Below are 16,217 nucleotides of genomic sequence, written 5' to 3'. Positions count from 1 at the left end.
CTCACATTAGCAGAAGTCTCCCTGTCTTTTTCAAGATCCCACTATTCTGTTCCTTCTCTCCTATTTCACTATGGGATATGCAGTAATATTCCAGTAATACCAAGGCTTAAAATCATAAATAACAGAGATCAAAAGAGCCCTCAAATCATCTCACCACCCTCCTGAATGTTCCCCAGGGTACCTTCCCCAAATTTGTTCAGTCCTGTTCCCTCTGACTTTACTAATAGGGCTTTCAGCAGCTTCCTTCAGTAGACAGCTCCACGGTGTTATATTTCTGAAACTTGACAATGGCTATTATTGTGCCTAAAGGGGGAAAATTAGGATTTTTGCTTTTCAGTAATTTTCTCCTCCATTACTAGAAACTCTAGCCCTAAATTTCAGTTGACCCTCTAGGTCACTATTAATCAACCTTGTGTATAATTTGAAACTCCAAGACATGCTCTTCATCTTTCTAGTCTAGTGTTTTAAAATCCAGGAGTGGAGGGAGAGCAGAGGTTTGATATAAATGTAGTAAATGTGGCAGAGGGGAACATGATATGAGGATATAATATTTTTTGACTAGTACCATTGGTCACTGCTAAACACTCAGAAAGTTACCTGAGCTTAGAAGCCATGGACTAGGGTTCCAAGTGGCTTCTTGGGAATTAATAAAAATCACATAGCAATATTCCAACAAAAAGCAAATAATACACAGAAATTAAGCCAAATTCTGCACTTTCTTGTTCCAAGTTCTTTGGGCAGGAAATGTGCTTTCCCATCTAGCACAAAGATCTCATCTATATTTAACTTTGCTGTGCAGCTGAGAGCATGTACCTGCAATTAAGTTTGGACACGTTTCAGTTTTGTCTGAGTAGAATTCACATGAAGGTAGTATCTCTTCCCTCTGACTTTGCCACAGTGCCATGTCTTCTAGCGGGAAGTCCTCTTTGAGCTGTCCCCCAGATTCCCTTCCTCACTGGAGGAGCAGCTCCTCTGCTTTGTTCATTCCAAGCTGTTGTATAATTCACATACATTCTTACAGCACATTTCAAGTGTGGGTCATATGGGTAATGATGAGGAGCTGAGGATTTCCCTCAGCCCTGTGACCCACCAGTTTAATCACTGGCCTATCACATCACCCAAGCTCATAAGCAGTGCTTGAAATGGCCATTGTTGCAACAGGGACAGAGTATGAAGACTGTGTACCCTGTGCCCTCACCTCCCTCACAGCCAGATTTTTTAAAGTATTCCCCCAGGGCCCTACAGACAGGCATACCCATCTCCTGAGTGGGGTTGGATTATGTGTCAAAAGATAATGTCATTTCTTCTGCAGGAGAAATATTTGTCCTGTGGCTGTATCTATAAAACAAGGAGCCTTCAGGGCTAAAGTGGAGTGACTCCAAGGTGTGTTAACAGCATTATTCATGGTTCTCATACCTTAGCCCTCAGCTTTGTAGTGACAGAGCACCCTGCACTCATCTTGTTTGCAATACTATAAATTTGGTGACCAACATTTTTGCATGTTCTGAATGTATTTTATCAATGATCGGCACTGTGGCAGGAGTGAAGAAAAAAAGCTCTGTCACAGCCCTATCAAATGTCTGAGTCTGAAATATATTCCAAAGGCATGCCCCAAAGCCTCCAGTCCAGTACCTGAGCAAAGACATGGACACCCGAAAATAATACGGGATCGGATGAGGGGTGCACATCTGGCCAGAGATTCAGGGGGTGATAATTTTCACTGATGCATGAGTTTCAGCTCTTACCCCAGGCAACTGATCTCCTATCAGCTAACCATGAAAATTGGTCACATATGTCTTCTGAACTCTTCCACTTATGCAATTTGACAGGGTCCTGGACACAAACATCTCCCCTGACCCTTTTTAGCTTGCCTTGCGAATTTTTTATCCAGATAATAGAGGGTGACCAAACAATTTAGGGCCGTTTAGGATAAGGTTGTGAAAAAAAAAAAAAAAAAAAAAAAGAAATGTAATATAATCGCATTAGGAAAGGGGGAATTTTAACAAGAAGATGAGAGAAGAGATTTCTTTATGAGCCTTAAGAAAACTGTTGAACTTAAAACCTATATGATGTTCAAACCGTAGGGAACAAACTTAACTTGGATGTAGTTGTCGTTCCTGTCTCCAATATGCAAATTTTTTCAGTATTAGCACAAAGGCAACCAAAACAGTGCAGACTGAACACTATAGAGAGCTCAGTCCTCCTGGGGAGGGGTTAAAGCCAAACCAAGGCCAGGCCTGAGGTCAAGAGGAACTGAAGGTCAGAGTGGATGGAGCTTTGAGCAATGTTAGCAGTGAAAGATGGACTAGATGATCTTTAAAGGTCCCTTCCAGCCCAAACCATGCTATGATGATAGGAAGATAGTACATATTTCTTAGACTTTTTGACACTTGGCATTTTTCAGGAGCTACGTTAGTCCAAACACAGCAGGCAAATTGTTAGCAGCTGTGTCACTCATATTATTACTAGTAGTAGTAGTAGTAGTAGTAGTAGTAGAAGAAGAAGAAGAAGAAGAAGAAGAAGAAGAAGAAGAAGAAGAAGAAGAAGAAGAAGAAGAAGAAATAATTCTGTTAGCAAAGCCACAGAAAAGAAGTATGTTAAATCAAGACTGTTTCTGCATGCACAAAAAAAAAGGCAGGAAGACCCAAAAATCATCTTTATTGTCAACAAGAAGATTGAAAAAAAAAAAAGAGGACAATGCTTCTCACCATCCCTCCACCCTCCCCTCCCCTCACCCCTCAAAAAGAAGTTCTATTTATTGTGTTTTGTGCAGAAGTGAAGAAAGGCTGAACTCCAAGGAGGAGCCTAGGAAGGTTTTTTCCCTTGGTGGCCTCCTGGCTGGAGAAGGGCCACGCACTACTCCCACCAGCCTCAAGCCACTGACTGTACCTACCAAAGCCCATTTTTTCCTTTAACAGAAAAGGGTCATGTGCAGAAAAAGACCACTGCCTTCCCTTAAGAATGGGACCTATGTGATTAGAGAGTCTCTCCTGGCATAATAAATCATGCTTTCCTATGCTGTTCACTAATGCTGAATACTTCCAGTGTTCAATATTTCAAGCACTTCAGCTGGTCAAAACTCATACTGATTTTCTGGAAGTAGTTTCGTTCGCATTATACTTGTACAAAAACATGATTTATTTTTAATGTCAGGAGTAAATTACAGATTTTGTAGAAGGTTTTTCTTCCCAAGAAAATAGATTATTCTTCTCCCAGAATTACCAGGTTTCCTCAGGTCTTGGTTTTCCTTTTCTTTATTTAGAAACCCACACATATAAGTATACTAAATATTTATGAATATAATTTATGAGACCAGTTGTTTTTTTCTTGCCAAAAGTAAGAAGCTGGCCTGTGTGTGGTCTGAAAAATTCTAACTATGACCAGACTGAAATATGGAGGTGATGGCAACTTCATATTCAATAAGAAAAACGGTTAAAAATTCCATATATGACATAGAAAATATATCCTAAATAATAAGAAAACATACATAATCTCTAGGCTAACCAAACTGTTAATTCAAAATAAGAGGCAATAAAAGAGGTTAAGCACAAGACATTCATCAGTAACATTACAAAGGATGTAAAAACTGTGCTATTTTCCTGGCTGAATTGATTTCTTTTGCTTTTGTTGTATTTGTTTACTGGTTTCCTTGTTGTCTTTAAACAAGTTGATTTGGGTTTCCACTCAAAAATTAGTCTCTCTTCTGAGTGTATGAGATGCTATATTAGGCCTCAAGACAAGATGCAACACACAAACTTAACCTCCCATGGCACTCAGGGAGCAAATCCTGCCTCCTCTGACGCTTGGCAGAGCCTCTCAGATGTTGCCCAGATTTCTGAAAAATGAGAAGTGGTAAGATTTTTATCATTACAGATCATCCCAAATAGTAGTTTTCATTGATTAGCATATCATCCCTCACAAGTTAAACCACGTTTTTTAATAGGAAAATACAGCATAATCAGGAACAAATCATTAGTATATGTAGTTGTTAATATTCTTAGATTTATCAAGTTAGAATTTCCCCAAGCCAATTCTTTGACATGAGTGTAACTAAGAAATATAAATGTTTTTAAAACTAAGTAGAAACCAAAATAAAATGTTTGCATTTGAATTTCAAAATAACAGTTCCCTAAAGCTTACTGCATTGACTAGAGCTGAAGATACAGTGATGGGGATTGAGTTCTTTTGAAGTAACTTATCTCAGTGCCACTGGACGTGGAATGGGAGAAATGCATTCAGGCATGGTGCAATCCTCCACTTCACATTTACTAAGTTTTCTTGTCTCTTGAGTTGGGGAGTTCCTTCTTTCTTGCCTCCAGTGTCCAATTTATGATATAGTTCAAGTATTTTATAACTAGGTTGCTTTTCATATTCCCCCTGGTGCCTGTTTTACAAGATTTTGGAAAAGAGGAGCATATCCTATAAATTCCAAGTTTGAAATCCACTGGTATTTATCAAGTATCAGTTTGAAGATTCAGAAACTTTACTAGACAGCAGAATTCTCTGCCACCACTTATTGTAGCCCTAATAAAGTGAACTTTTCTGTTTACATGGTGGTTAAAGGAAAGTGCTGATCAGAGATCTTCAGCTAATCTTGTGTTCTGTAGAGATGCAAAGAATTTTCTCAATGAGGAAAGTGTTTGAAGCTCCCAAAGTAAAGAAAGATGTCTCTGGACATTGAGTATTTGCCCATACAAACAAGGAACACCTTCAGATGTGTCTGGGATACTGTATGGATCTGTGACTACTGTAAAAACTAAACTTCACAGGATAAACTTCACAGGCCATTAGTTTTGTTTTTGTTAACCCACAGGATTAAACCCATGGGCATGTTTACAAGGTTTATTTCAGTCTGATATTCCACTGACTCCTCATTCTGCCTAAAGGAGTCCAAATATTTCCAAGACAGATACGTGATCAATTATTTCATATGAAGTTTACTCTTAATGGAAATTCCAGCAAACAACACAATCTTCACGAGCACCATTCTTTACAACTGTGTTTGCCTTCAGAGACATCTTGAGGCAGAGAATCCTTAATGGGTTTTATAAAGTGCTCATATCCAGTGCCTGACACTATAAGCCAAAAAAAGCATCTTAATTAGTTCCAAAAGAGAGAAGCTAATACAGCACCATCTGTACTGGTTTTCAGATAAGGTACTTCCCACCTTTTTTTTTAATGGGTTGAGAAATTCCATCTGAGCTGGCATTTCTCTACCAAATATCATGACATCTGAATTTCTCAGTCATTTAAGAGCATTCAGGGTTAATGGGAATGGTGGTTGGTCTTTTAAAACTATATATTAACTGATTTTTAAATCTACTCCAAGCCCAGTACAAGCTTTCACTTGTAAGATACCTAGTAAGTCTATCAACCCTGAGTAGTCCAAACTCTAAAAAGCAGCTCTCTAGGAAAATACCTGAGAAAGAACTTGCAATTTTATTTTAAAAGTCTCAGCCAAAAGTCTGAGAAGCTCCAACATAAGTAATTTTACATTTGCAACTATTTACATCTGATGTTGTCCCTTCTTCAGGCCAGTGTCAATTAAAATTTTATCTTTGATTTTTAATAGACCGTATGCACTAGATCTGATTCTGTAAAATATCATGAAGTTCACAGACTACTCTCATCTTGTATATTTGGTATGGTATTTCCGTCAGGTGTGCTGTATTGTCATTCACATGCAGCAGTGATGGAGCAAATGGGTTCTGTGAAGCTTCATTGCCCTCTGGAACAGCAAAGGCAAGGAAAACGTAAGCAAAATTTTCCTGGGTGCTCAGGACATGACTACCTCTTGCTGTATCCTCCCATCCCTGCTGCTCCTTCAGAGCCAGCTACACCCAGTACATGGGGCAGGCAGGTCTTACCAGCTGAGGCAGAACAGTCAATGCTAGTCCTCCAGACCACACTTATGCTTCCTCAGAAGTCAAAAAATGCCAACATCAACTCAAGTTGCTGAAGCACCTGGCACAGATCTCTCTCACACACACAGACTGGAAGCCGCAGGAGCAGTGCCTCCATCTCCTGAGCTCAGTGTATCAGCCTTGGGTCTGAGGGATAACCTGCAATATCAGCAGACAACACGGGTCATGGGTTCATGCCTGCACAAACCCACCTGCTCATCTGCTCTTTGCCCAGTTCCAGAGCTCAACCCAAACCTTTGGGAGATCTCTCAGCTCTGAAACACCAGCAAGACCCACTGCCTTTTGTACAGTTTTATATCATCTTTCACACTAAGATCTTAAACCAATTTGCTAGCATTAATTAAGCCCCATAAACTCCTGTGGGATTTAAATAGAGGTTGTTATATACACTTTATACCAGAGCTTACTTTAAGAGTTTTTCTAAGTGTTCGTTCCTGCTGACCTATGCAAGAGCTGCAGTCAGTGGGAATATGCTGACATGCTGAAATGCTGCTTCATGCAGGTAAGCCTCAGTTTCGTTTTCCACTAAAGTAACATATGGGAAAACATGCACTTAACTATGCCCAGTGTGATTTAAATATGTTGCATACTCAAGGACATACATGAAATAAGACATGTCAACCAGACTGTTCCAGGCTTTGTAAGACAGCCAATACACTTGCAAGTAAGGTAGTCTCTGGACAAAATTATAGCATTCATTTTCAATATCATGAAAACTGATTGATTCTGGTTTAGATTTTAGACACTGAGCAATGTTGGGCTTTTTTTAGCCTTTTAAATGACAATTGTATGAAAGGTACTGTGATTTTCCCACTAGATCCCTTTAAAGCAGGCCGTACGCAGTCAGATGAGCTGATGCTGTGCATTTTTATGGAATTCATATGAGTTTAACCCCTGGATTAATATGCCTCTCTTTAGAGATTGGGCTGGTTGGAGTCCTTTACTTACTCCTCTAAAACACAGGTGATATTTTTGGCACTGCTGCAAGACAATCTGTCTACATTACTGAGCCTCCCGTCCAGTCATGAGATGAAATGTTTTCTTTTTGCCTTGAACACCGCAAGAGTTGCTGAGGTTTCAGTTCTGACTACAACGAAACTCATAATTTTGTCACTGGCTTTACTAGGATCAGGACTTTCCCCAGACCAAAGGTATTCCACTGACAGTCAGTGGACCCTTGGGCATAAATGGACCTCTTCTAAGTCAGCATATGAGAAGCTGATCTGTCATGCACAGTTTTTAATTCTCTCTGTGGACAGCCTTGAAAACCATTACAGACCCATATTCTGAAAAACATTGAAAGACATTTTCCCCTTAGCCACTGAGAAAGATAAGTTCAATAAAAAACTGAAGTCATGTCAGCACTGCTCAGTTGGGTCTTTATTAAGGTCTCGACAACAATAAAGGCCTGTTTCTTATATACATGTCCAAACTGTGGTCCAATCTGTGTCCCAACTTGATGGACACTTTGCCTCTATGTTTAACAGCACATATGTCACTTGTGTCTTGAACAGCCCAGTCCAGAGGACAGGGCTGGCCTTCATAACATCATCCTGGCCCCAATTTCCACTCTACTTATGCTTAAGCTCCAGTTTCTCTTTCTGCATTTGCCTTCATCTTAAAATGTCACAAGCCCACTGCACAGCTGTGGGGGTCCTTAGGGATTTTTCAGAGCTAAGATATGAAGAAGACTTCCTGCAACAGAATTAATAAGGTTTGAATGCAAACTTGCCAGCTACCCAGGTTTTGCTTGGTAAGTACAGTTTTGCGTTATTTTAGGCTTTCAGGAACTTGGCAATACCATAACAGCAGGACTAACACAGAAAAAAACCCACTTAGAAATCTTAATAGGAGAGAGGAACCCACAAAGCCATTTGAAAAATGCTCCTGCCACGACAGCTAAGGCCCCAAATACAGCCATCTGCCTCCTTTTTCCATTTACCCTTTGCTACACTTCCTCTCCCAGATGTTTCTCATCATCTAAGGTAGCAATTCAGGCATTCATGTAACTGATCCTGAGGAGTGTGCTGCATGTGATTAGCATCAAGTCACCAAAGAACAAAGAAATGCAATTAATCCCTGTTTAAATAAAAAACAGATTAGATAAGATTAAACATACTAGCAATGGGCAAACCTCAGATGGTTTGCAAACCAGCACTGGGCTGGAAAAGAGTTTGGAAGTGTCAGTATAACCCAGATCCTATCCAAAGTTTCTGATAGCTCCATCCAAGAAAGCTTGAAAGTGCAAGGAAAGCTGTCCTGTATGGTATTTTGCACTTCTGTGCTCCAAAACAGTTGGAAAAAAATCCCACTCTCAAGGTATGTTGGCTTCTGGTCAACACCTGGTGACACCAACACCTCTGATTGTGGTCGTAACAATGAAATATTGAGCATAGAGTTCCCACTTACTAATTAGGATTTAGTTGAAAGGACTTGTTAAACAGATTTCAGGTTGGTTTAGTTGGTTTGTCTATTTTGTTATAGTCTGAATATGTTTCTAGGCTTTATGGCAGAAAAATTACCACTGCCCTGTTATCCCATTGGTATTCATGATGTTGCACGTGCCTCCAAATGAGCATTTTGAGCAACTCATCTTCACAGAAATAACTCCCATCTGCTGATGGGGGCTAGGTTATTGATACTCTGATTTCAACAACATTTCTGTCAACATCTGAAACAGAAACATTTTCACCAACTCAGAGAAGTGATTGCAAATAGTAGTGAAAGGCTCTTCCCTAGCAGCTTGCAGATCTTGCCTGATTTGCCACCAGGAGTGGACTTCAGCTCATCTCACTGCAGGATCTGCACCTCTGTTTTTAAAGTGATCCTAAGCCTAAGCTTTTTAAGCAATATATCCTAAGATTTCTTGTTTCATCAGAACCAGTCTTCATTATCCTTTGTTCACAAATTTCTACTATTTCTACATGTAGAATAAAATTACAGAATGAACTGTATATCAATCAGGAAAAAATTATTCATTAAGAAAACTCACTTTAAAAATCTTTCTGGGAAGATAGGACAGATAGGTGGATGACTGGACAGATTCTTAGGAAACTTCTTTGAAGAACTATATTTAGTGTAATATCTCCCTGAAATGAGCATCTTCTAAAGTTTTATTTTACATCCAGTCCAGTGAAAGCGAAAGGTGGGGAACAGAAACACTGTCACTGGAAAGAGAAAAAAAAAATCACTAAATATCAGAATCACAAACTGCATCCGGAATTTTCCATGTAAGAAGGGTCACTCCAGAGAACATATTTATAGTGAAATGACACGCAGAGACTGTTGGGGATTAGAAGCATGCACATGCATCACACTGTAGTTGTTTGCCATTTCCATGACTATTTTCAGAGTCTTTAGTTTGAAGAAGGGAGATCAGAGGCAGCCAGGGCCTCTCCTGTTGGACTGGTCCAGCTAACCTCTGGAAAGCAGCCATTCAGTACACATCATAACTTGCTCTCAGTCTGAACTGGAGCCTCCATTAAATCAAACATGCAGGGCCAGATTCTCAGCCAGCGTAAAGTAAAGTAGCTCCACAGAAGGCAACTTATGGCAGCCAAGATCTGATCGATGGTGTTAAGAATGCTGGTAAAGCTTCAGCCATCGGGCAAGAATGATTTCTCACCTGTTTCCCAAACATTTATTATTCATGGCTGCATTTCAGCTCCTTTCCTCACAGTGACTAGCACCCTCCTTGAGAAAGAGCCTCACTGAGCTCTCAGGTATACATGGAAAATTTAAAAAGGGCTCAACAGGAGGGGAGCAGGATCTTCAGTGCTAAAAAATTAAATGCCTCAGAGGTCTCAAACTCTACCCCTTTTACAAACTAAACAAAAATCCCTCTCTCGCCTTAAACCTGCCTTCAGAAACTTTTAAAAATATGGTTTGTCAAGCATTTTGGATTTTATTTCCAATGAAATGCTAATAAAAATGTGAAACTATAATTTATTTTGTGGTACTGCACTCAAATAGTGAGAATACTTAGTAGCTGTGTGCTCAAGATGAATTGCTGGGAAATGCTTTTAAAATCTGTCCTGTCTTTTACCTGTTTAGATTTATACCACCTCAGATGTTAACAGCCCTTAGGTGGCTTCTTAATGCCAAAAGTAAATACAAAAACAAGAAGAAAATGTTCCTCGTGAATACATACATATCTTTCCTGGCAAAAGGCCACTTCTGTCACTCAGAGCTCAGACTGTTCTTCTTTTAATTTGGCATCAAATCCATGGCTGCTGTTAACAGTATTATTTGTGTTGGAAGTAAGCCAGACAACACACTTTTCCAACCAATTTGTCCAATAAAATGGATTATTTTGTTAGTTAATCTGTCACTTCTTGAAAAGAGAAATCTTTAATGCCATTTGTACAAATATTCTTGGTTTATGTCTTACACTTTCTTGTTGCCCTGCATCAATACCAAAGCTGCTACAAGACCTAATTAAGTTTTGATACATTCACAGAAAAATGACTGTTCAGCCTTGATCAGAATCTTCATTTTGACACCTCTTTTGTTTCCAGAGATTAAAATAGTGATTTTTTTCAATTCTGAGAGGATAACTTTTCTTGTCTTACTCCTACAGTCCTTTGCCCACACAGTACATTGGCTTTTTCTGGGAATAAAAATGGAAGAAGGCACAGTAAAATTAACAAAGCAGGCTTCCCTTCCCACTATAGAGTGGAACCATCAGCTCATGACCTCATCCAAACCAGAGCAAATGGCTGGCTCCAAACGAGGCACACGTGGCTGAGCAGCCTATACATGTGTAGGTTTGGTGAACTGGAACATTAAACAAGACTAAATGTTTGAACACAGCCTACAGATTTTCTTCCCTGAACTATTTTTCCATCTTTGCACATCTATCAGTTTTTCCAAGGTTTAAGAGCTCACATCTGAGGCTGTGACTCGTCTGTTTAAAGATGTTAAAAATGGCCAGTGGGTTCAGCAGCTACTGCAGATGGCCTGGCAGATGAGTAGATGAACAGGCTGGACTACCACCTTTTCTTAAAGAGGTGCTGGAGGACACAGAGCAGACAGCAAAACATGCAAATCTTCATAACAACATCTAATAAAAATGGTCATACACAAGAATCAGGTCAATAAAATATGTTCTACTTTAAGAACAATCCTAAAAGGATTAAAAATAAAAAGGGAAGAAAAATCCCACACATTACCTAAGAATTCACTGTTTGCTGTGCTGGACTGCAAATAAACAGAGACAGATATTGTGTGAAAACCACTGTATGTTCACTGACAGTCTGGTTTTACCTTTAATACAGCTTAAATCAGAAGGAGAATAAACAGGACTGCAAGGAGGCATTGGACATAAACTGTTTGGCCCCAGAAACTGCACCTCCAGCAAGGTAAGCATAAGTACCTACTGCCTTCTTCCCATATGAATCCAGGTGGTTAAGTGCCTGTCTGCAGTGTATTCGGGTCTGGAATATCTTCTGAGTGGAAACTAAGCACCTTGATGGAGCTCACGTTCATTGATTTTGTTTTCTTTAACTGTAAGCACCCGTGTTTGGCCAGCACACTGGTTTGGCCAGCATTCCCTGCCCCGGGGCGAGCCCAGTGCCCAGGGCAGTGTGACAGGGGCTCAGCCGTGTGCTGCTGGCAGGGCAGCAGCCTGCCTGCCCACTGTCCCTGGGCACACAGAGAAGCTGCCAGCAGCTGCCTGCTGCCACACATGCCTCTGGGCAGGAGGGACTGTGCAGGATGAGAGGGTACCAACGCACAGACCTGCTGTGCTTTAACAGTGCCCACAGCAGCTGTGGCACAGTGACAGCAACACCAAGCCCTGCTCCAGAGCAGTCAAGTCAGCATCGTGCTATACCCAGCTGATGTTCCCCAAAAACCTCTCTGCTGGAGAACTGCTCCTCCTTTGGAACTGCAAGGATTCAACTTGCCTGGTGAATATTTAAGCCAAAGGCTCTTTCCTTTCATGTTTAGGAGTATAAACATTGACAATTTATATCTGACGTCTCTTAACTCAGGGAACGGTTTTATATAAATACGCGTTTGGTGTCTTCTGGTTTCTTTCTCAACCAAACCCTTTAGAATGTGTACACACACTTCATAACGACGTGAGCAACATTTTCCTACTGCTGGAAAGAGTACTGGAGAAGTGCTTGGCATAGCATTTATTCCAGCCTGAGCCTCTGCATTCAAATCCCCTATGCCCGGGGAGGCTGCAGCCTGGACTCTGTACTTGCTGCTCGGATGAAACACGCCTGCAGTCCAACAGAGGAGGTTGTTTATGAGCACCGAGTGCTTGCACCTGGCCTCCTGCACTGCCAACCCCACCCCATGTCTCCAGCCTGACTGGGAGAGATCATCTGAGCTCTGAATTCCTGGGAAAGCATTCCCTGTTTAACAAAACCCAAACATTTCATTAAAGGCGCTCAAATGGAGGCTCTGCATTTTTTTAATGCACAACATTAGTCATTTGTGGCCAAACAGTGCAATCCTTCCAGCACACAGCACCGTGAGAAGTCCCACAGGTAATGCTCTGGGTTACCCATGAGTAGCACCATGGTTCCAGGCTGTGCTGCATGGCTTTGGTCACCTGTCCTGTTCCAAACAGGCTGGGGTTTTCTTTACCATTCCCCATGAACCTTCTCTCTAGAAAACATACTTACCTGATGACTTGAAATAACAACTGACACAGCTTCTTTCGAAGCTGTCAGGGGGACCTCTGCTTCTGAAAAATATATAAATATATCATAAAAACAAAACAAAAAAAATCAGTGAGCAATTTATTATAATTGGAGGCTTAGCTGTTTTCTAACCTTCAAGTAGACTACAGAAGCCATTCCTTTGAAAATCCTCATGTTTTCTACACAACGTTACACTTTGTGCACATTTATGTGCTTACACAGCAGACACCTTGAATGTCCCAGAAAGGACAAAATAGCAGCAAGAAGCAGAGGCTTTGGCTGAACCAAAAGTCTCTGCATAGACAGAGAGGCATTGTAAATAGATTTGTCCAGAAACTAGAAACCAGAAATTCCAAAGCAAGGACCAAGTTCTCAAAATGCCTAATAGTCAGCTTTAAACATGGAAAAATAGCTCTCAAGACAAGCAATCTCAAACTATCTCTTTACTGGACAGGAGTAGAGCCTGCTGTAGTGGGGGAAGGTAGAAACAAGTAGCCAGAAGTAAGCCCCCCAGCCTGAGTAACCTGCCCAAGAGCAAGAGATGCATTCCTTGTAAGGAATGGTCCCAGAGCTTGTGTCACTTCACTCAAGCTGCAGGTAGCCAAACACACCAGGGAACTACAACACAGAGCTCAAATTGCACCTAGTGGGAGGATTTATAAGACACCCGTTTGGCTGAGTGGCATCTAATGGGCTTTGAGGTTGTCTCTGTCCTGAGCCTGACAAGAGGCTTGTGGACAAAGGGCTGCAAGCCTCAACAGGATCACCAGCCTGACAACAGCCCAGACTATCACTGTCATTAAGAAAAAGCTTAGGAGCCACTGCTGGTGGTAACAGACCCACATAAATTTTTTAATTAATCCCTTGGAAGTAGGCAGGTCCTTCCCAATCAGGAAGTTCTCAAGGATACAAGAATACAAAGTTGTAGCTGTTTTGTCCAATCCAAGAAGTCTATACCTGTCACAACAATGTGTCAGCACTGAAATGGGATTAACTCTAATTGGTGTACTAGCACTTTTTCTCAAGCCTAAAAATCAAACACTATTGTTGCATCACAACAAGCATCAGCTTTGCCATCTTCACCATGCCAGCTGCTCCCTCATCACTGACCAGGACCCCGCTGTGAGGCTTCTGGGGGCTCATGCCCCGCTGAGTGGCACCCTCACCCCATCCAGGCCCTGCTCACAGTCACTGCTGCTGCTCGCTGGCAGATCAGCTCCCAGGTGCTCTGGCAGCCTTGCTCTGAGCCCCATTTCTGCCCTCTTCCTCCCAGCTGCTTCACAGCTGCTGAAGCCTTAACCCTCTCCCTGCCTTGCAGAGCCTTAAGCCCTAATACCAAAGGAAGGATGTCTGTCTGTGCTCTGTGTTTATAAAACCCTTTGCATTTTATCAACCCACGGGACCAGTTCTAAACTCCCTGCATTTCTTGTGTACCCAAATGAGGGCATGGAACAGCCTGATTCATACAAATGTGATACCTGGGGGAGGAATATGGTGTAAAAGACACACTTCTGAAGATAACACTCAACAGAAATATATTCCAAGAGAAATCTGCAGAGCTTTTCAGGCAACGTTAGCTGTACCAAGTAATGCCACACCCAAGGGTGAACACTGCTGATGTGGGGTTTGTCTTGTGTTTAAGAAAGCCTTAAAAATCACTCCTAAACAGACAAAGGTTTATACACTCATGTAGTCATGGCTGCAGCAAGGCTGTGTCAGACACACAGATGAATCCATCTCACTCTCTGAAGTGCAGTAAGCCCCAGTATCCTGCCTGATGCAATGGTTCCATGCAAAGTCCTTCTGATGTTTGTACTTAGAAGCATGAAGTGCTGCAAGCAGAATTAAATGGAAATGCTCCAAGTTCTGAGTCTTTCTCCAGCCTTTGAGACCACTAAGATAAAGTAAGTTAAAATAAATTTTAAAAATGAAATTAAACGAAACGAAATAAAATAAAATAAAATAAAATAAAATAAAATAAAATAAAATAAAATAAAATAAAATATGTAAAATAAATTTTAGAGAACATACCACAACTAAGTTCAAGAGAAAAGCACACATGGCACGGTGTTCCAGCTTGGAGGTCTCTATCCTCACATAATGCTGAATATCTTTAACATTGAGTATTTCTAATTTATTATCATTTGCAAGCACCTGGACAACCTGGCACTGTGGCAGGGTTGGAGTTTGAATCACAGGCTAATAAAATCTGCAGAGAAACCTGTAAAGCACACACATGAAGATGAGGCCATTAGTTAATGTGTGTCACTGATGTGTTAGCTTCAGCCCCATGCTGGCCACCCTGGAAGGTGCAGGGATGGAGCAGCCCAGGTCTGGCAAGCCACCCTCAAAGGAGCTTCCAGAGAGATCTTCACAGAGTCAAGTATGTAGTGCTGCACAGAGGGAGGTGTCAGCCAGCCACAGCAGTGGAACACACTTCCAGCCTTCACACTCTCTCTCCAAAGACACACCTCCTTCTGCCTCAGGATCTTGGCTTTCGCTTGGTTGTGGAGGGGCCCTACAGTTTTCCTTCTCTGATGCTGTGCCCTGGCTTCAGCATTTTTGTATTTTGTTGCTCTTCCAGTGAGTTCTAAAAAAAAACCTGAGCTGCATTTGGCAGTCCTGCATGGGGCAGGTGTTCATAGCTAGAAAATTGTTTCCCAAAGCAAGCCAAACTTAACTTTTGACATGGGATTGCAAGTCTGAACTAGAAAAGACTAAGCACATACTTGAACCATCAGTATCATATGTTGCTTTGACCTAAAACAGCCAGAAGTCTATCCTGTCTCCGCATGGGCAACAGAATTTTTATGAAACACCCTGACACCTCTTGGTTTCTAAACTTATGTGTTTTTCCTACTTGCTCTGTCCTGCCAGCAGTCATTAAAATTCCTTGCCCAGTCCCTGTTTGTCCACAGCACTGCCCAAGTCACTCTGCTCATGTGTTGGCAGCTGTGACAGCTCAGCACCACACAGCTGAGAAGAAGAAGCACCTTTGTCTTGTTTTCTGTTCACAGGGAAGAAACTTACACCTTCCATTTTCCTAGGAAAATTCCAGAATGGAAAGAAAAATAGGAAGAAAGAAAGAAAGAAAGAAAGAAAGAAAGAAAGAAAGAAAGAAAGAAAGAAAGAAAGAAAGAAAGAAAGAAAGAAAGAAAGAAAGAAAGAAAGAAAGAAAGAAAGAAAGAAAGAAAGAAAGAAAGAAAGAAAGAAAGAAAGAAAGAAAGAAAGAAAGAAAGAAAGAAAGAAAGAAAGAAAGAAAGAAAGAAAGAAAGAAAGAAAGAAAGAAAGAAAGAAAGAAAGAAAGAAAGAAAGAAAGAAAGAAAGAAAGAAAGAAAGAAAGAAAGAAAGAAAGAAAGAAAGAAAGAAAGAAAGAAAGAAAGAAAGAAAGAAAGAAAGAAAGAAAGAAAGAAAGAAAGAAGTACCTAACTTTATTTTACTTTTCAAAAATGTGCCTCAAAAAGTTGATTTTAACCTTCCTTTCAAACTCCTCCCTTCCTTCCTTCTTTCCTCCCTTCCTTCTGCACCTTCTGCACCTTCTGCACCTTCTGCACCTTCCTTCTGCACCTTCCTTCTGCACCTTCCTTCCGCACCTTCCTTCCTTCTGCACCTTCCTTCCTTCTGCACCTTCCTTCCT

General features: G+C 41.0%; 1 long non-coding RNA gene across 1 annotated transcript; it reads right to left on the bottom strand.

Annotated features, from left to right (window-relative positions):
• Positions 1 to 3,332: 3,332 nt before the first annotated feature.
• On the bottom strand, positions 3,333 to 11,436 carry LOC134563005 (uncharacterized). The gene is made up of 3 exons (XR_010083302.1): positions 11,299 to 11,436; positions 5,868 to 6,062; positions 3,333 to 3,835 (listed from the first exon to the last, which is right to left on the bottom strand). It is a non-coding gene; the product is annotated as an uncharacterized LOC134563005 (long non-coding RNA).
• Between the last annotated feature and the right edge of the window lie 4,781 nt (positions 11,437 to 16,217).

Source organism: Prinia subflava, chromosome 1 (assembly GCF_021018805.1).
Source record: "Prinia subflava isolate CZ2003 ecotype Zambia chromosome 1, Cam_Psub_1.2, whole genome shotgun sequence".
NCBI classification, from domain to species: domain Eukaryota; kingdom Metazoa; phylum Chordata; class Aves; order Passeriformes; family Cisticolidae; genus Prinia; species Prinia subflava.
Note: the sequence above shows the minus strand (reverse complement) of the source record. Positions and strands in the feature narration are given on the sequence as shown.